This window comes from Bos grunniens, chromosome 14 (genome assembly GCF_055505025.1).
Source record: "Bos grunniens cultivar Pamir isolate PY7600 chromosome 14, Bosgru_T2T1.0, whole genome shotgun sequence".
NCBI classification, from domain to species: domain Eukaryota; kingdom Metazoa; phylum Chordata; class Mammalia; order Artiodactyla; family Bovidae; genus Bos; species Bos grunniens.
This window is the reverse complement of record NC_141178.1, coordinates 52,077,139-52,099,582: the sequence shown is the minus strand read 5'-3', so window position 1 is coordinate 52,099,582 and position 22,444 is coordinate 52,077,139.

The window sequence follows — 22,444 nt, the reverse complement described above, 5'->3', positions numbered from 1 at the left end:
GCGAGACCCAGGTTCAATCCCTGGGTCGGGAAGATCCACTGGAGAAGGGAATGGCAACCCACTCCAGTATTCTTGTCTGGAAAATTCTGTGGATGGAGGAGCCTGGTGGGCTACAGTCCATGGGGTCACAAAGAGCTGGACACGACTGAGCAACTAACACACTGGGCTGTTGAATTATTAACAAGTGTGCCCATTTTCTAAAGCTAGTTTCCTGTCTAGCAGTATAGTGTAATGGTTCAAACACCTGCTCCACAGCAAGTACAATGTCATGGTGAATCCATGCATTCTCCCTCTTCTCTCAGTGGGGAGGAAAAACCGTGTAATAGGTGGAGGGTTTTTTTAAAAAACTAATTGGTATTTTGGCTTTTATATTGCTTTTGTTTTGCTACCAGGGGAGTGTGGAGCAATGCACATCCAGATTTTTTCTGTTTCTAGCTAGATGCAGAGCCCTGCATGGTGCTCGTGAAACCCAATTACATTTTACCCATACCCACGCGGGTATAAGGCTGGCCCCTGAGTTTGACAGTATATATGGGCATGGGGTCACAGGGGTGGAGGTTTCCTTAAGGTCTAAGTGTTGTCGCTCAGTCGTGTCCAACTCTTTGTGACCCTATGGACTGTAACCCACCAGGCTCCTGTGTCCATGGGATTTCCCAGGCAAGAATACTAGAGTGGGTTGCCAAGCCCAGGGATCTTCTCGACCCAGAGATTGAACCTGGGTCTTCTGCATCCCAGGCAGATTCTTTACCATCTGAGCTTTCCCTAGATATAAATAAAAGGAGTTTGAGGGGTTCCTGGTTATGGGGGGGTGTATAAGGGGAAGTGAACTCTGCCTTACCAGGGAATCAAGCCTGACTGGCCATTGCATGCTGAGGCTTTGAGCAGGTGTGAGGGCTCTGTTTTTTCTTGCCATTGGTGGAGAGGAGTGCTGGGGTGAGGGGTGGTCCCTGAGTTAATCAGACAACCAGCACCCAGCTGTTAACTGCAGCCTCTTGTGGCTGGAGAGCTAGTTTTCTGATGTTGCATGAGTTCAGAAATCTTGGGAATGTGGGGCAGGGAGAAAGCACAGAGATTGAATTCTTATGATTCAAGAGGATGAGAAGGAGAAGCACATTTAGTTTTGATTTAGTAATCATGCAATGTGACATTTCTTGTACCTGAGTAGTGAAGAGTAAAATTTCTTGCTACCTAAATAAACAAACAAGTGCAACCCAGGGAAAAGCAATGTTGGGTGAAGCATGGCGCACACAGGGAGCACTTGGGAGGGGCAGGGAAGGCCTCCTAGGGGGAGAGTCCATGCTGAGAATGAGGAGCATCAGCAGGGAGAAGGGGTGTTGGGATGCACCAGGGGAAGGGAGGAGGAAGCATGCTCCAGGCAGAGAGAACAGAAGCACAAAGGCCAGATGGCAAAAGAGCAGGAGTCCCTGGAAATGTAGCGTGGCTGGAGAAGATGCAACAGGGAGGAGGGTTGGCAGCACGTGAGCTAAGCTGGGGTGAAGTCAGGAAGACCCCACTCTGGGAAACTGGAGCTTTATTCTGGGGACCATGGGGAAAACCATTACTGTGTTTTATGCAGAGGCATGAAGCTTCAATACTTTGACCACCAGATGTGAAGAACTGACTCACTGGAAAAGACCCTGATGCTGGGAAAGATTGAAGGCAGGAGGAGAAGGGGACGACAGAGGATGAGATGGTTGGATGGCATCACTGACTTAATGGACACGAGCTTGAGCAAACTCTGGGAGATGGGGAAGGACAGGGAAGCCTGGCATGCTACAGTCCATGGGATTGTAAATGATCAGACATGACTGAGTGACTGGAAAACAATGAAAGGATGAGATGCAGGCTTTGGAAGAGCACCCTGGTGGCCATGGGGAAAACAGACCATAGTGCAGCAAGACCACTCAAAGGGAGGCAAGTCAAGAGGCCCTATCTGGTGTTCTGTGAAGCCTCATCAGAATGTATGAAGACTTCCCTGGTGGTCCAATGGTTAAGAACTCTCCTTCTAATGCAGGGGACATAGGTTTGATCTCTGGTCCAGGAAGATCCCACACGCTTCAGGGCAACTAAGCCTGTGCACCACAACTACTGAAGCCTGTGCTCTGTGACAAGAAAAACCACCACAACGAGAAGCCCACACGCTGCAACGAAGAGTAACCCTCACTCACAGCAACTAGAGAAAGCCTGTGCGTAGCAATGAAGATCCAGCACAGCCAAAAAGAAAGGAAAAAGAACTATGAAACACCTGTGCTGTGTGCTCAGATGCTCAGCTGTATCTGACTCTTTGTGAACCCATGGATTGTAGCTCTCCAGGCTCCTCTGTCCATGGGAATCCTCTGTCCATGGGAGTGGGCTGCCATTTCCTTCTCCAGGGGATCTTCCTAACCCAGGGATCAAATCTGAGTCTCTTATGTCTCCTACATTGGCAAGCAGGTTCTTAGTGCCATCTGTGAAGCCTGTAGAAGGAATACATCTCTCATACATGGTAAGATGAGTACTTCAACATTTCCCTTGCTTTTGGTGAAGAGTAATGCACTTAAGCCTTATTGTTTTCTCTGTAACTTCAGACCATGCTGTCTACAGTCATCAAAACTACTTTAAAGACTACACACAGAGGGGGAAAAAAAAAAAAGAAATTCAAGGAGCCTCAGCCTATTTTTCTGGTCTGTGAAGAGAACTCCTTTTGGGAGTTGAATCCATCATGAAGCATTATATGCTTATCTCTTCTAATGAGAAGTTACAGTTTATGAGACTGCCATTAAAGCTCTTGTCTAATTTGTTCATAAAGTTCACAGACTAATGGCCTCGTACACGTCCCTTCAGGTTTACATCACCTTTGGTAAGCACCACCAGCCACACGCAAACCCACTTTGCTGACCCATCCCCAGGCCTACACCAGTTTTCCCAAACGCCTACTGGTGTGTTACGGAGACTGTGCTGGGTGCCTTGCTAGACCCAGTAGTGTTACGTTTACCTTGTTAGTAACTGAGTGTGGGGGCCATGCCAAAAAAGGAACGAGGTGAATTACAGCGGATTTGTTAGTGAATATGTTATACAGCTCCTCGTGGTCACATCTTTCCTTTTTAGGCAAAACATTATTTGACAGTTTTTGAATCTTGGATTAACAGAACTTATACATAATTTCTAGATATAATAATAACCCCAATCATTGCCATTTTATTGAGTGCCTACTCTGTGCCTGGCATTGTATTAAGGGCTTTATTTATGTTATTCCATTCGATTTCTACTACAAGCCTAGGAGGTAGACTTTACTCCCAGATGGAGAGTGAGGGCCAGTTGTTTGTTTTTCCAGATCCACATGACTTGCATGAGACAGCTGGTATCAACTGCACATCTAATTTGTAAGCTCATACTCATCACCACAACTCTGATCACCTGATGATATCCTGTGCAGATCAATAGTGTACTTTCCAAATGTTTACTGTGTCATCTGTCACAGGCCTCCCTTCTCCAGGAACCACATCTTATTTCTCTTTTTACCCCCAGTTTACTTGTTACTCAAGAAGGTTCCCAATAAGGTTTTGTTGGGTAAATACATTAAAAATGTCTTTCTGTAACCCACAGTGTTACTATGTCTGAAAATTAGAAGGACTTTTGCCTTACATGACACTCTTTTCTTGCCCACAGGGATTATAGACAGTGGCACAATTATCTCTGTGTTTCTGGCAATTAGGGCTTCTCATAATATCCTGTCTATCCAAGGCTTAAAGAGAGGAGTTGTCTTAACTTTTTTCAATGTGATGATCGTTACCTGTGCAGAGAACACAAGGCAGAAGGCAACAAGGGTAGTTTCCTTTTCTTTCAGGGCCATTAACTTTTCACCAGTTACCAGATATGAACTGATGCTTACTATATTCTTTGTCTCTAAATACAAATTACTTCTCCTATTTCCTTTAACCATATTCTTTGTGAAATGGGCAGCTATCTTTTAAAAAATTTATTTATTTATTTACCTTTGGCCGTGCTGGGTCTTCATTGCTGCTCGGGCTTCTTTCTGGTTGCGGAGAGTGGAGGCTGCTCTTCACTGTGGTACGTGGGCCTCTCTTTGCCGTGGCTTCTCTTGTTGAGGAGCACAGGCTCTAGACGCATGGGCTCAGTAGTTGTGGTGCATGGGCTTTAGCTGATTCATGGCATTGGGGATCGTCCCAGACCAGGGATCAAACCTGTGTCCCCTGCACTGGCAGGCAGATTTTTAACCACTCGAGAATGGCCATGTTTAAATCCATAATACATTGCGGTGATGCATTTAAAACTTTGAACACTGAATACTTCTAGGCCTAAAATCTCATTCTTTTACTTATTCATGAAATAGCCTTTTTAAAATATAAATTTAATGATATTCAGAGTAGTGGGAGAATAATTTGATAAACGCTACCTACTACTTTAAGAATTTTTGAATTATGTGTATATACAATCTTAAAAATGGAGGAAAAAATAAAAAATGATGGTGTTAATTTTTAAAATAGAAATATATTCTATTTTGGCTTTGACTAACTTTGGCCACCTCATGCGAAGAGTTGACTCATTGGAAAAGACCCTCATGCTGGGAGGGATTGGGGGCAGGAGGAGAAGGGGACAACAGAGGATGAGATGGCTGGATGGCATCACCGACTCGATGGACATGAGTTTGAGTGAACTCCGGGAGTTGGTGATGGACAGGGAGGCCTGGCGTGCTGCGATTCATGGGGTCTCAAAGAGTCGGACACAACTGAGTGACTGAACTGAACTGAACTGAACATCTACAAATGTTTTGCCTCCTTAGCTTTTATGAATAACACACATACACACACACACACACACACACAAGAAAACATGCTTAGCCAGTATACTTTTCCCGGAGATAGTGGGGGACAGAGGATTCTTGCATGTTGTAATCCTGGGGGTTGTAAAGAGGTGGACACAACTTATCGACTGAGCAACAGTAGGCTGTGATAACTATCTCTTCCCAGATAGGAATTCTATGTTTTGGTCAGTAATTTGGAATATGTTGACATTCAATGCATGTGATCCTTCCCTTATTGGTCCCCAGGGAGGAAACCAGCTGGCAGAAATCAAGATCTTCACCTACTCAAGAGTTGCACACATCAAATAGTAAATAGATGAATTTAGCAAATGCCAGAAACAACACTGAATTCAGGAGAGCCAACTAGGAAGAAATAAGGCTGGAGCATCTCCAAATCATAGAGGAGCCAGAAGAAAGTCAGACATGAGGTGGGAGTGGATGGGATACTTGGATAAAGGAGATCAACTGGATGGTGATGAATGGAAACAAATTTTTGATGGTGAGCACACTGCAGTGTAGACAGAGTAGAAATACAATGTTGTACACATTAAACTTAAAAAAAAAAGGTCAGATGTGAATCTGGGCTAAAGAGAATACCATGGCAGACAAATGGAAAGAGATGTTTCTAGACAAGGTCTGTCCATGGATCTCATCAAGAAGATTTGTCCATATTTTTTATCTCCCTTTTTGTCCATGTTGTGTCTCTCATAAAGTGGTAGAAGTTCATTGCTCCTTTAAGTGCTATTTATACACCTACTCAATTCATTTTGTTAATTCACTCATTAACCACCATTATTATGAGGAACGTAGTAGATGTTAAGGATGCAAAAATGAGTTAAGTCAATATTTTCAGAGTAGCAAGTGAACCAACCATGCCCATCAGTACACCTGTTCTCCATCATAACATAAAACGAAGCAATTAGAAAGCTCTAGCTCTGAATCAATGCTATGTGCTATAAGAAAGGGGATACATTATTACACGGTGTGCATGCTTATCAAAGTGCATTATAAATATAGCACTAAGTATTTAAAATATACAATGTGTATATCTCAAGCTTTACCAAGATATGATTACAAAATAAAGTCACCTAAATGTCCCAGACCTTACCAAGATGTCCTATTTGATACACCTAAATAAAGTCACTGGTGGCTCAGATAGTAAATAATCTGCCAGGATTTGATCCCTGCGTCAGGAAGATCACCTAGAGAAGGGAATGGCTACCCACTCCAGTATTCTTGCCAGGAGAACTCCATGGACAGAGGAGCCTGGCAGGCTATAATCCATGGGGCTGCAAAGAGTCGGGCAGGACTGAGCAATGGAAGGGGGAAATAAAGTCATGCTTGTGATAATAAATTATTACATACTGAGTGCTCACTCATGAAATTAATTCTCTTCAGTGTCTCTTTTCCACCCCCTTTCTATATACACACACATGCACATATATGCATTATTAGTACTATTATCTTTTAATTAAACTATTTGAGATAAGTTGCAGACACCATGACCTTTGACTTCTAAATACCTGGTCATTTATCCTAGACAACTAAATATCGAAATACCTCCCAAGGACAAGAACATTCTCTTACATAACCACAACTCAGCAATCAAACTCAGGAAATTGGCAACAGAGACCTACTACTATTATCCAAAACACATCCCATATTCAAATTTTACCAAATATACCAATAATTAAATGTCCTCAATGGTATTTATTCCTTGCATCCAGGGGTCAACCCTGGATCACGCATTTTATTTGGTTGTCGAGTCTCCTGTCTTCTTTACTCCAGAACGACTTCTCAGTCTCTCCATGTCTTTTATGAACTTCACATTCTTGAGCACAGGCTCATAGTCTGTGGAATGTCCTTTGGTTGGGTTCTCTCATTATCTTCCCAGGGTATTTTTCAGAGTTTCCCAGGGCGCTGCCTCATGTGTGATGTGGAGCCAGTCCTTCTGGTTCTTCCGTCTGGCTGGCTGACTTCACTGCCCTCCACGTGGCTGCTGCCACTGCTACCCTTGAACTTTAAGAGGAGGCTGGGTTGTCTCCTGCTGATGCCACCACTCAGATCCTTGCAGACATCCAAGAAAGAATGCTGCAGGTCCTAGCCTCTCACTCTAAACCCTGGGTAGTGCGTAAGCTGTGCATAGTCATGTCAGACTCTTTTGCAAGACCCTCACAGACTGTAGCTCACCAAACTCCTCTGTCCATGGAATTTTCCAGGCAAGAATACTGGAATGGGTTACCATTTCCTACTCCAGGGGAATTTTCCTGATCCAGGGATCAAACCTGTGTCTTCTGCATCTCCTGCATTGGCACCACCCGGGAAGCTGAGGGAAACCCTTGAAGATGCTCCTTAACTCTTCACAGCACACCTAAGGCCAGGCTATAATTTTTTAACAGAATTGCTTTCAATGCTTGAGAGTATCACAAGCATGTGTGTTAGTCACTCATTCGTATCTGACTCTTTTGTGACCCCATGGACTATAGCCCACCAGGCTCCTCTGTCCGTGGGATTTCTCTGGCAAGAATACTGGAATGGGTTGCCATGCCCTTCTCCAGGGGATCTTCCCAATCCAGGGATCAAACCCAGGTCTTCTGCATTACAGGCAGAGTCTTTGCCATCTGAGCCACCAGGGAATCCTGTATCACAAGCATAATACAGAAAATAATGTCAAACCGCTACTGAGAAGCTAACTACTCTTGGGACTTCCTTAATGGTCCTGTGACTAAGACTCCAAGCTCCCAATGCAGGGGCCTGGGTTCCATCATTGGTCAGGGAACTAGATCCCACATGCCTCAGCTGAGAGTTTGCATACCGAAACTAAAGATCTCTCATGACGCAACTAAGACCTGGAGCAGCCAAATAAATAAATAAATGAATTTTTTTTTTAAAATGAAAGAAAAATTACTGTTCTTAGAGCTCACAGACTAAAACATGACCCCAGAGTCATTAAATAAAGTAGTTCCCACCTCCATATGGAAGGCTCAACTCACTCCACCACAAACGCCCCCATAATGTCCCTGCTAGGAAGTCCAGACTCAGCAATGCGCCAGGCCTAGAGGGAAAAACACTGTCCTCAATGCCCTCGCTTCCTGATTTAGGTGGACTGTCTTCGCAGGATGAGCAGTGCTAAGGAGATCCACCCCCTTCCCTGGGAACCTCACTTGTAAGCATTAGTTAGGCTCACCTAGCTCGGCAGGCCCCACCCTCCCACACCATGTTTACTAAAATTAGGCTGTCCAGTTTTATGCAACACTGTGTGGCCACTAAAAGTCCAGCCTGGAAGCACTACCACAAGGCAAATGCAATTCCTTCATAGCCTTTTTTTCTCCATCATGTGGTGCAGAGTACTATGGTCTTTGAGAAACCCCTACTACAGCTGGGTTTTCATTCCTGATCTCCCGTAAATAAATGCTTGGGTGAGAATCCATTGACGCATCTCCCATGAACAACCAGCAATTTTCAGACACAAGAAATTCTAAATCTAGATTAAGAAAAAAAAATTATAACCCTGTAGGAGCATAATTGAGCTTAAGATACACCCAATTTACATGGCTAAATAGACTGTTCAAAGCATTTGCATTTGGGTTACTTCATCCCATTTTGGCCTTCTTTAAGAAAAACAGTGAGTACTTACTTGCCTTCATATCTACAGGATTAAAAGGCCCATTTAAGTTATGTTTACAAAAACTGGTTTAGCAGTTTGGCCCCAAAGGTAAATTCCAGTCTCTACCCGAGAGGTTGAAATGGCTTATAATTTCAAGACTGAAAGGTTTTCTAGCCTCAACTATTTTTACTATTTTAAGGCAGATTTGCAGCTTCTTCAAATATGCCCTACCTTTCCAGCTTTGTCACCCCAAATCCTCTCCCATCTTGTGCTTCTGCCAAAAAAGAATACTTTGCTGATTTGTGATTCCATCCCTCACCTTTTTACTTCCAAACTCTTGCTTCTGTGGGCCTCGTGTCTTTAGTACCCTCCCCACAGTGCTTCCATGGTGACTTGGAAGGTAAAGAATCTGCCTGCAATGCAGGAGACCCCGGTTTCATCCCTGAGTGAAGAAGATCCCCTGGAGAAGGGAATGGCTGTGCTAAGTGAAGAAGATCCCCTGGAGAAGGGAATGGCTGTGCTAAGTGAAGAAGATCCCCTGGAGAAGGGAATGGCTGTGCTAAGTGAAGAAGATCCCCTGGAGAAGGAAATGGCTGTGCTAAGTCACTTCGGGCATGTCTGACTCTTCGTGATCCCACGGACTGTAGCCCATCAAGCTCCTCTGTCCATGGGGAGTATTCTTGCCTGGAAAATCCCATGGACAGAGGAGCCTGGGAGGTTACAGTTCATGGGGTTGCAAAGAGTCAGACATGACTGAGTGACTAACACTTTCATGACTCCAATCTCTCAAAATTTTACTCAGCCTTCAAAGACCTACTCAAATATCATTTCTCAATCTTCCCAACTGGAAATGACATATCTTTTCTCTTAAAATCCCACAGCAGGGACTTCCCTGGCATTCCAGTGGTTAAGACTTTAAGTTTCCACTGCAGGGGGCAAGTGTTTGATCCCTGGTCAGGGAACTAAGATCCTGCATGCCACGCAGGGCAACCAAAATAAAATAAATTAGATTGTGGTGATGGTTGCACAACACTATTAAAAAATAAAGGAACTAATGTTTAATACTTAAAAAAAAATCCCACAGCACAATCTTTCCATCTTCTTCTTTCTTACAGCAGTTAGGTTCTACCTTATGCTATAGTTACTAGCTAGGTTCATGTCTTATCTGCTCCACTTGATTTTTTTTTGAGGCTGATGACAAATCCCTGCTCACATTTGTATATCCCCTGTTACCTCCCATGGTACCTTGTAAACAGTAGGCACTCGATATATTTTAGAGCTGAATTGAGCTAAAACCCAGTGAATACAATATCTCACAGAAAGCTGATAGCTCTGACCTAAATCACATCACGTGGCAAATCTGAAAATATTCGTTTAAGAAAGATGAAGTCTGTTGTCAATTTGCCAACCACAACTTTGGCTAAATACTAACAAAGACAGGCATTGTAAATAAAGCCCCTTCTAGTCAAAACTAATGGACATTTGATGACAGAGTAGAGCAACTAGATAGTAATGACTCCTGGGGTGGCAAGCTTGAAATTTACGAGAAAAGTATAATTCCCGCTAAATGAGCAATAAATTGCTTCTGCTGTCTCTGCTATTTTGTTGGCTATACTGAAAGGAAAATAAAGTAGAAACATAAGAACATAACAGACTAAACAAAGATCTTTAGAGACACATGTCTGGTGATGTTTTGGTCATTCAGTTCAGTTCATTCACTCAGTTGTGTCCAATTCTTTGCAACGCCATGGACAGCAGCACACCAGGCTTCCGTGTCCATCACCAACTCCCGGAGCTTATTCAAACTCATGTCCATCGAGTCAGTGATGTTATCCAACCATCTCATCCTCTCTCATCCCCTTCTCCTCCCACCTTCAATCTTTCCTAGTATCAGGGTCTTTTCCAATGAGTCAGTTCTTCACATCATGTGGCCAAAGTAAGGGAGTTTCAGCTTCAGCATCAGTCCTTCCAATGAATATTCAGGACTGATTTCCTTTAGGATGAACTAGTTGGACCTCCTTGCAGTCCAAGGGACTCTCAAGAGTCTTCTTCAACACCACAGCATCAATCAAAAGCATCAATTCTTCACTGCTCAGCTTTCTTTATAATCCAACTCTCACATCTATACATGACTACTGGAAAAATCATAGCTTTGACTAGATGGACCTTTGTTGGCAAAGTAATGTCTCTGCTTTTTAATATGCTGTCTAGGTTGGTCATAGCTTTTCTTCCAAGGAGCAAGCGTCTTTTAATTTCATGGCTGCAGTCTTCATCTGCAGCGATTTTGGAACCCAAAAAATAAAGTCTCCCACTGTTTCCATTGTTTCCCTATTTGCCATGAAGTGATGGGACCAGATGCCATGATCTGAATTTTCTGAATGTTAAGTTTTAAGCCAGCTTTTTCACTCTCATCTTTTACTTTCATCAAGAGGCTCTTTAGTTCTTCTTCACTTTATGCCTTAAGGGTGGTATCATCTGCATATACAAGGTTATTGATATTTCTCCCAGCAATCTTGATTCCAGCTTGTGTTTCGTCCAACCCAGCATTTAGCATGATGTACTCTGCATATAAGTTAAATAAGCAGGGTGACAATATACAGCCTTGACATACTCTTTCCCAATTTGGAACCAGTCTGTTGTTCCATGTCCAGTTCTAACTGTTGCTTCTTGAGGTGCATGCAGATTTCTCAGGAGGCACGTCAGATGGTCTGGTATTCCCATCTCTTTAAGAATTTTCCACAGTTTATTGAGATCCACACAGTCAAAGGCTTTGACGTAGTCAATAAAGCAGAAGTAGATGTTTTTCTGGATCTCTCTTGCTTTTTCCATGATCCAGCAGATGTTGGCAATTTGATCTCTGGTTCCTCTGCCTTTTCTAAATCCATCTTGAACATCTGGAACTTCACAGTTCATGTACTGTTGAAGCCTGGCTTGGAGAATTTTGAGCATTATTTTGCTAGCGTGTGAGATGAATGAAACTATGCAGTAGTTTGAACATTCTTTGGCATTGCTTTTCTTTGGGATTGGAATGAAAACTGACCTTTTCTGGTCCTGTGGCCACTGCTGAGTTTTCCAAATTTGCTGGCATATTGAGTGCAGCACTTTCACGGCATCATCTTTAGAATTTGAAATAGCTCAACTGGAATTCCATCACCTCCACTAGCTTTGTTTGTAGTGATGCTTCCTAAGGTCCACTTGACTTCGCATTCCAGGATGTCTGGCTCTAGGTGAGTGATCACACCATAGTGGTTATCTGGGTCATGAAGATCTTTTTTGTATAGTTCTTCTGTGTATTCTTGCCATCTCTTCTTAATATCTTCTGCTTCTGTAAGGTCCATCCCATTTCTGTCCTTTATTGTGCCCATCTTTGCATGAAATGTTCCCTTGGTATCTCTAATTTTCTTGAAGAGATCTCTAGTCTTTCCCATTCTATTGTTTTCCTCTATTTCTTTGCATTGATCACTGAGGAAGGCTTTCTTATCTCTCCTTGCTATTCTTTGGAACTCTGTATTCAAATGGGTATATCTTTCTTTTCTCCTTTGCCTTTAGCTTCTCTTCTTTTCTCCGCTATCTGTAAGGCCTCCTCAGACAACCATTTTGCCTTTTCACATTTCTTTTTCTTGGGGATGGTCTTGATCACTGCCTCATATACAATTTCTGGCACCCTACCGGACTTATTTTGAACTACCAGACTGGCTCAAAACTGGGAAAGGCGTATGTCAAGGCTGTATATTGTCACCCTGCTGATTTTACTTATATGCAGAGCACATCATGAGCAATGCCAGGCTGGATGAAGCACAAGTGGCAATCAAGTCTAGATTTGTCACAGCTTTTCTTCCAAGGGGCAAGCATCTTTTAATTTCATGGCTGCAGTCACCATCTGCAGAGATTTTGGAGCCCCCCAAAATAAAGTCTCCAACTGTTTCCATTGTTTCCCCATCTGTTTGCCATGAAGTGATGGATGCCATGATCTTCATTTTCTGAATGTTGAGTTTTAAGCCAGTTTTTTCACTATCTTCTTTCACTTTCATCAAGAGGCTCTTTAGTTCCTCTTTGCTTTCTGTCATTAGGGTGGTATCATCTGCATACCTGAGGTTGTTGATAATTCTCCTGGCAATCTTGATTCCAGCCTGTGCTTCATCCAGCCCGGCATTTTGCGTGATGTGCTCTGCATATAAGTTAAATAAGTAGGGTGACAATATATAGCCTTGACGTACTTCTTTCCCAGTTTCAAACCAGTCTGGTAGTTCAAAATCAGTCTGGTAGGGTGCCAGAAATTCCACCTGTTCTGCTCTACTTAAGAACTGCATGCCTGAATGGCCCTCAAATTCCTCTGCAGTTTTAAGAGTTCAAGAAGTTGCATCAGATTGCTGGCAGAGCACTCAGACAGAAACACGGGTCAGGAGGGAGAGGGAAGAGACAAGACAGGATGTGCTGTCAAATACGCTGAAGCGCCAGGTGTGGAGGTGTGGAGGGTCTGGCCCCAGGACCAGGAATTCAATCCATGCCTCTACCCTGTGACTCATCTGAGCTCTTCCCATAACACTGTAGTGGAAAGTTATAGAGATCACAAGGTTCTTGGGAGCCCTGCTAGTGCATCACTTTGGGGACCCCAGGTTTTTATATTAACACCCAAGAGGGTGGGATTTATAGAGAAAGAAAGCACTATTCATTTGTCTGCCTTCAGCTGCAGGGACAAGAAAGCAAAAATATAAGTTATTCACCTAGAAAACTGAATGGTTTCAGGGTAGAAAACTTCAAATATGAATAAATTCAGTAGTTTGACCCTCCCAGTCAAAAGCTAGCCTCTTTCTTTCTCCCTTGGGTCTGACTTCATTCTCAGGCTGACCCCATGCCCAGGCATACCTCCTATCTCTTTCTAAGAGGAGAAAGAGCTTATTTCTCAGTAATTCCAACAAAGATCTCAGGACTGGCTCTGTTTGGACTGATTTAGTCATATGTCTTGTTGTTCTTTAGTTGTTTAGTCGCTAAGTCAGGTCTGACTCTTTTGTAACGCCATGGACCATAACCTGCCAGGCTCCTCTGTTCCCAGCATTTTCCAGGCAAGAATACTGGAGTGGGTTGCCATTCCCTTCTCCAGGAGATCTTCCCAACCCAGGGACTAAACCCACGTCTCATGCATGTGGATTCATGCATTGCAGGTCAATCCATTGCAGGTGGATTCTTTACCACTGAGCCACTGTGGATATAATTATATATATATATATATATATATATATGGATTCATCAATATATATACACTGTGTATTGATCTGACATTGCAGATGACATATCACTCATAATTTGGGGGGTTGTAATGGTTACAATGTTAAACTGTAGCCACTCATTCCTTGTAACATTTATAACTAACAATCATATAGCATTTACCTGCCTCAAGCCTTGTTCTGAATATTTTGCTGATGTTAGCTCATTTAATTCTCACAGCAATTCTATGAGATACTGCAGAGCTCCCCAAGAGATGATCTTCTTACCTCAACCAAACTCTCCAACTCACGAAGTGACAATGGCCCATCAATGTATACAGGAGAGGAACCAAAGCTCACCAGCTGGGCGCTTCAGACACTTCTCTTCCAGGGCAGTTCTTGAAACAGTTCAACAACCTGGGGGCAGGAAAGAGTCCCACGTGGGTTCAGTGTAAGATCTGCTTGTCTTGGAAGCCTCATTCTTCACCACAGCCAATACCTCTGGCAGGGCTTTCCCCCCTTTTAATTAATAGATGTATTTTAGAGCAGTTTTAAGTTTCAGAAGGAAATGGCAACCCACTCCAGTTTTCTTGCCTGGAGAATCCCAGGGACGGGGGAGCCTGGTGGGCTGCCATCTATGGGGTCGCACAGAGTCGGACATGACTGAAGTGACTTAGCAGCAGTAGCAGTAAGTTTCAGAAAAATTGAGAGGAAAGTACAGAGTTCACATATACTCAGTCCCATATACACATAGGTAGGTAGGTAGGTAGGTTTAGTCCCTAAGTCGTGTCCAATTCTCACGACCCCTTGGACTGTAGCCTGCCAGGCTCATGTGTCTATGGGATTTCCCAAGCAAGAATACCGGAATGGGTTGCTATTTCCTCCTAAACCTGGGTCTCCTGCATTGCAGGCAGACTATACCAGCAGAGCCACGAAGGAACCCCATACGTACATAGTTTCCCTTACTGTTAACATCTGACATTAGTGTGGTCCATTCGTTACACTTGATAAATAAATGAAGACACACTGTTATTAACTAAAGTCCTAGTATATTATCAGGGTTCACTCTGGGAGTACATTCGTTGGTTTTGACAAGTGCATACTGTCATACATCCATCATGGTAACCTCATACAGAGTAGTTTAACTATCTTAAAACCCCATGTATTCCACTTCTTCATCCTTCCTTCTTCCACCGATATTTTCATTCTCTCCATTTTGCCTTTTCCATAGTGTCATGTAATTGCAATCAGATAATATGTAGCCTTTTCAGTCTTCTTTCATTTAGCAATATGCTTTGACCATCCCCCAATGTCTTTACCTGGTTTAATAGCTCATTTCTTTTTATTGCGGAGTAACATTCCAAGCATGGATGTACCACAGTCTGTCTACCCATTCACCTACTGAAGCATTTGGTTGTTTCCAAGTTTTGGCAGTTATGAATAAGATGTATAGGTTTTTGGGTGGGCCTAAGCATTCAGCTCATTTTAGTAAATACCAAGGAGCATGATTCCTGGATCATATCTCCTGTAGGATTTTTATAGACAGAACTACAAGGATCCTGAAAAGTATAAGCCTAGTTTTAAGGGTCACCATACTCAGGGAAGCCCAGAGTTTGGCATGCCCATAAATGCCCATCAGACATTCATAGATTTTTTTCTACTTCATCCCAGTCCGGATGCAATTTACCATTCAGGGTTCATTGCTACCATGAAGAACAATGTCTAATAACACAGTTGACATTTCTACTTTCTTCGGTTGGATAGTCAACTAATGTTTAAGTCTCATAGAGGGATAATAGGTTTTGTTAAACCCTTTGCTCACAGCTATGTATTTTTATTTCCTCCACTTTTCAAATGAAGAAACCGAGGCACAGAGAGTATCCAAGATCACATAGTTGGCAAAAAGTGAAACCAAGAATTAGACAGAGGCATTTGACCCCAGAGCCTGTGCTCATAAACATTGAGTTATACTGCCTCAAGCATTACTTGTCTTTCTTATAAATGGAGGTAGTGTTTATGTAAATAAGTCATGGGTTAATACCCCTAGAATATTAGATTATGAGCCTGTGACCATGAAAGTTGCCGTCATGCTGATTTTATCTAAAGAACTCTCTATCCCTGTGCTCCGGGGGAAATTTTTTTCAAAGCCTCTCATTTTCAGAGGGTGGGGAAGTCCCCAGGGTTTCTGGGGACTCTCACCCACTTAAGGCCTCCAGATCTCCTCTGACTCAGGCCCCAGCATTAGAACCCTTTGTCTCTATTTTATTTCCCACAAAAACCATGATGCAGAATTTGGCTACTTTACTGGTTTTCATAAGAAATGCCATCACCTCGAGCTTTTGTGATTTTGTAAAATTTCCTGAAGGTGTATGAGGTCACTGAGTCACCTTGCTTAGTTCATCGTATTCCAGAAAACATGACTTTTGCTCAAGTTCATTTCCCTTCTCTTCCTTTCCCTCCCTTCTCCCTCTGCCTCACCTCAATTGCAAATAGATCTCTTTTGACTCTTCTTTCCCCAGAAGACTTCAAAGCACCTATATCCTCCCGGGGAAGTACTGCTTTTTCTTTACAGGCTTCCCAGGACTGTATCCATAAGAAAGGGTACATTTGTTATATAATAATTTTTCCCATCTCACTATATTACAATCGAGTTAGCTGATTAGCAGTCCATTTGTATAGGGCTTCAGTGACTCTATTTGATAACAATGATACAATGACCAAAACATCTGGAGCAGAAGAGAAAGCTAAAGCAAAGGAGAAGAGGAAAGATACCCATTTGAATACAGAGTTCCAAAGAATAGCAAGGAGAGATAAGAAAGCCTTCCTCAGTGATCAATGCAAAGAAATAGAGGAAAACAATAGAATGGGAAAGACTAGAGATCTCTTCAAGAAAATTAGAGATATCAAGGGAACATTTCATGCAAAGATGGGCACAATAAAGGACAGAAATGGGATGGACCTTACAGAAACAGAAGATAAGAAGAGATGGCAAGAGAGAACTATACAAAAAAGATCTTCAAAACCCAGATAACCACGATGGTGTGATCACTCACCTAGAGCCAGACATCCTGGAATGCGAAGTCAAGTGGACCTTAGGAAGCATCACTACGAACAAAGCTAGTGGAGGTGATGGAATTCCAGTTGAGCTATTTCAAATCCTAAAAGATGATGCTGTGAAAGTGCTGTACTCAATATGTCAGCAAATTTTGGAAACTCAGCAGTGGCCACAGGACCAGAAAAGGTCAGTTTTCATTCCAATCCAAAAAAAGGCAATGCCAAAGAATGTTTAAACTACTGCACAATTTAATTCATCTCACACGCTAGCAAAGTAATGCTCAAAATTCTCCAAGCCAGGCTTCAACAGTATGTGAACTGTGAAGTTTCAGATGTTCAAGATGGATTTAGAAAAAGCAGAGGAACCAGAGATCAAATTGCCAACATCTGCTGGATCATGGAAAAAGCAAGAGAGTTCCAGAAAAACATCTACTTCTGCTTTACTGACTACATCAAAGCCTTTGACTGTGTGGATCACAATAAACTGTGGAAAATTCTTAAAGAGATGGGAATACCAGACCACCTGACGTGCCTCCTGAGAAATCTGCATGCACCTCAAGAAGCAACAGTTAGAACTGGACATGGAACAACAGACTGGTTCCAAATTGGGAAACAGTACATCGAGGCTGTATATTGTCACCCTGCTTATTTAACTTATATGCAGAGTACATCATGCGAAATGCTGGGTTGGACGAAACACAAGCTGGAATCAAGATTGCTGGGAGAAATATCAATAACCTTGTATATGCAGATGATACCACCCTTATGGCAGAAAGTGAAGAGGAACTAAAGAGCCTCTTGATGAAAGTGAAAGAGGAGAGTGAAAAAGTTGGCTTAAACTTAACATCCAGAAAACTCAGATCATGGTATATGTGTATATGTATATGCATAGTTGATTCACTTTGCTGTACAGTAGAAACAAACACAATTTTGTAAAGCAACTATAAGTGTTAGTCGCTCAGTTGTGTCTGACTCTTTGCAACCCCATGGATTATATCCTGCCAGGCTTCTCCAACCATGGGATTTCCCAGGCAGGAATACTAGAGCGAGTAGCCATTTCCTTCTCCAGGAGATCTTCCTGACCCAGGGATCAAACCCAGGTTTCCTGCATCACAGGCAGATTCTTTACTATCTGAGCTGCCAGAGAAGCCCCTAAAGCAACTATATTCCTATAAAAATTAATTTAAAAAATAAAGCATTATCACAAATTGTGAAATGTTCTTTGAATGAAAAGCGCAGGAGGCAGAGACAGAATAATAGGGGAGGGTGACCATTCAGGGAAGGCCTTTCTGAGGAAGTGATGTGAATTAGGTAAAAAAAGAAAATGAGAAGACAGTAATCATGTAAGCAGCTGAAGGAAGGGAGAATGTTACAGACAGAAAGAACAGCATATGTAAACTCCCTGGTGGAGGTATGTTGAAGAAACAGAAAGAAAATCAGAGTTGCTGATGGATAGTGAGCAAGGGGCAGAAGAATAACAGACAAGAAGTGAGATATGGTTAGTGGCAGGAGGGAAGGCTGTAGAGAGCTTGCATATAATTCTATATGAAATAATGAAGCCACTGAAATGGGAGAATAACATGAAATGATTGAAATTCCAAGTCATCCTTGTTTCAAAGTGCATGGAGAATAGATCATAGGACACAAGAGAAAGCGGGGTTTCTCCATCCTCTTGGTGGTTGAATCAACATGACTTCCTGTTGGATTCTATCTGAGAAGTGAGCAAAAGGGGAAGCAAGTATGACTTAGATTTCTCGATTGAAAGTCTTAATGACACCATCATGGGGAAATCTGAGGGGAGAACGCACTTGAGAGAAAGAGCAGAAATGCATTCAGGTTTTGGAATTAAGTTTCAGCTGTGTGTGAGACAGACAGAAGGGGAAGTCCAGTGGGAAGCCAGAAGACACACCTGGAACCTGGATGGGGAAGTTTGATCTGGCGGAAGGGATATGGGAGTTATCAACATACAGATGGCATTTAAAGCTGTGGGATACATAGAAATATATTTCATTTCTATACACTAATAACAAAAGATCAGACAGAGAAATTAAAGAAATGTTCTGCTTTACCATTCCATCAAAAATAATAAAATACCTAGGAATAACCTACCTGAGGAAGCAAGAGATTTGTACTCCAAAAACTACAAGATGCTGGTGAAAGAAAGCAAAGATGACATAAACAGATGGAAAGATATACCATGTTCTTGGACTGGAAGAATCAATATTGTCAAAATGAGTATACTACCCAAGACAATCTACAGATTTGATGAAATCCCTATCAAATTACCAATGGCATTTTCCACAGAATTAGAACAAAAAAAAAAATCTTAAAATTTGTATGGAGACATAGAAGATCTCAAATGCCAAAGCAATCTCGAGGAGGGTAAAATGGAACTAGAGGAATCAGGCTCCCTGACTTTAGACTATACTGCAAATCTACAGTTATCAAAACAGTATGGTACTAGTACAAGAATAGAAATATAGATCAATGGAACAAGACACGAAGCCTAGAAATAAACCTATGCACCTATGGTCAATTAATCTACAAAAAAGGAGGCAAGAATATATAATGGAGAAAAGATAGTCTCATCGATAAATGGTGCTGGGAAAACTGGACAGCTACATGTAAAAAAATGAAATTAGAACATTCTTTAATACCTTACACAAAAATAAACTCAAAATGGATTAAAGAAAAATATAAGACTAGATCTATTAAAGTCTTAGAGGAAAAAATAGAGAGAAGACCCTTTGACATAAATCACAGCAATATCTTTTTTGATCCATCTCATAGAGTAACGGAAATAAAAACAAAAATTAACAAATAAAAATAAACAAAACAAACAAACCACAAACAAAACAAAAGGCAACCCACAGAATGGGAGAAAATATTTGCAAATGTTGAGACCAAAAAGGAGTTAATCTCCCAAATTTACAAGCAGCTGAATGGCTCAGTGGGTAAAGAATCCACCGGCAATGCAGGAGACACGGGTTCAATCCCTGGGTTAGGAAGATCCCCTGGAGAAGGAAATGGCAACGCACTCCAGTATTCTTGCCTGAAAAATCCCACAGACAGAGGAGCCTGGTGGGCTACAGTCCATGGGGCTGCAAAAAGTCCAACACAACTGAAGCGACTTAGCACACCTGTGGTTCAATACAAAAATCCCCAAATGAAAAACCCAATCAAAAACTGGGCAGAAGACCTAAAAACATATGTCTCAAAAGAAGAAATATAGATGGCAAGAGACACTTGAAAAGATGTCAGCATCACTAATTATTAGAGAAATGGAAATCAGAGCTACAATGAGATATCACCTCACACCAGTCAGAATGGCCATCATCAAGAGTTCTATTAACAATAGTAAATACTGGAGAGAGTGTGGGAAAAAAGGGAATTGTTAATCAACTATACTGCAATTTAAAATAAAAATAAATAAATAAATAAAACCATGGTAACAGGTGAGGTCCTCAGGAGCCTGTGGTAGGAAATTAGGAGAGAAGGGTCCTTGGCCCCAGCCCCTCCCCTCAAGTCTTCTTCATAGTTCCTAGTCCTTCCTTCTTTAGGCTCCTCCGTAAGCAAAAGATAGAGTGCCCCTCTTCCCTCTCACTAAGGAACCTAATGACCTCTGAACAACTGAGCCAGTCCTGGTCATCTTCTCAGAAAGCCTAGGCCTTAAGCCTGGCCCCACACTTCTGTCTTCTACTCTTTGAGATAAGTTTCTTCCCCAAGCTTCTCAGGTGGACAAATGATCTTCATGCTCAGAAAAGAAAAGAAGGAAGGAAGAAACCCCCAACAACACTGCTATCACTGCCCAGCTAAGCAATTGCACCAACTAACAAACTACAGCCTGAGCTCAGAAAGGAGATTACTTCACTGTCCAAGTCTCGAGGGATTGTCTGCTGTACTGCTATTGGTCTTGGGGTGAATCATGCTTCCAGACTGCTCTGCTGTGCTGAGGCAGTCAGTGTTTCAGGGTGTAGCATGGATCGCATGCAAGGCTGAAACAAAATACCTTGACTGGCTCAGGGCCAACCACAACCACCCTGGATAAGCGTCTGTTCCATTGAAAGTGGGTCATGAAGCTGACGTGCACCTGTAAAGACATCACATATCTTTCTGTGTGGTGTGTGAGCTTCAAAGAGTCCATTGTGTAATTATCTGCTCTCCTTACGGTGAAATGGTCAGCATCTTCTCTTATCTCTCTGTGGAAACTCCCTCCTCCCCGCAGACTCACCCTCTTGCCTTCTCCCACCAATAGCTCCCAGACTGAGCAGGGAATGAATTCCTGTTCCAGAAAGAGGCAAACGGGAAGTGTCCCGGTTGTGGCTGTGGATTAGGCGCAACACTGGGTTTCCTTTCGGCGTTCCGCACCTCAACGTTGTTGGTCTTGCCCTACCCCCTTCCTTCCTGTGCAACATCAAGCCACTCTGCAGCGCTTAAGGCTACTTCTTTCTGCCCTTCCTAATGGGTTCCTACCCTACCATCTCCCCTGACCAGTGGTTACTGTGCTGCTCAGATTAGTGGTCTGATTCACAGCTTTGTCACGAGTCTTTACTCATATGAGCGTCCAGGTCCCTGGCTCCTTATCAGGTTGCAGACCTGCTGTGCAGCCCAGGTCTACAACCTGGGCCTGCTTTTTGCTCTGCCAGCCCCAGCTTCCTGCCTGTCTTTCTGCTAAGCCACCAACCCTACAGTTCCTCAGCTGACATGCAATGCATGCATGCACACTGCTTTTTGTTTCATGACTGCTCTGAACTGGTGCATGCTGTTGTGCATCTTTATATGTTTCATGAAATTTTGGCTCACCAGTTATCTACTCCATCTACGACCGCTTCCTGCCAAGAGGGTCTACCTCCTGCAGCTTTGCCCTGGTGGTCAGCACAGATGTGCATCGCTGCACCTACGTGGGGTTGCCACTGCTTCTTAGAAGTATGTCTTACTCCTGTCCTAGGAATTCTGTTTCATGTTAGCTCATCATCCAGAGTTTCTTGGGAAATCTGCATGCAGCTAACATGTGCAAAGATTAGGCCAGGGTGGGACTAATAAACTGGTGGGTTCCAGCCTTCACTGATGCCTGGGTGAACATACAAATGAAGAATCAGGGCAAAGCTATGAATCAGATCACTAGTCTGAGCAGCACAGACTAGTTAAGATGTATCTGTATATCCCACTAAGTTTTAAATTTTACCACCAAAAAAACCATGAGTCAGAACTTGAAAAGTGTGTGACTTTCAAGACTTAAAAAGAACCTCAGGTCCCCATCTTTTGATGGGTAGGAGGCTAGACTCCAAGGAAGGCATATTCTCCAATACTCACTTAAGATGTGATCCAGGAGGATGTTAGACAGTCAAGTATATTCTCTGCTCCTGAGTAGGGGGCCCTTATACATTTATCTAGTGGGATTTAAGAGTTTTAAATGACTGCTGAATGTTTATCATACTTTCCCAAGCTTTAGTGCAGACAGAATATTAGGGCATAGAAAATACTAGAGCAACTGAGGGGGTGGGGGGTAGATACTGAGAATAAAGAGAATGAGAAATTATGGCTAAGAAATTAGATTCTCTTTGGGATTATTTAAGGAATACAATTTGGGATTACATTTAAGTATGTGGGTTGCTGGGTTATATCCCAGACTATAACCCCTTGCAGGTGCTGCTCTCAACAGTTGCAGAGAAACAGACCACACCGGGTGTCAGTCGTCATTAGGAGCCGCCATATTCATCCTCCACACATCAACCAGACTGATCCTCACAAACGTGAATGATGACTGCTATATCC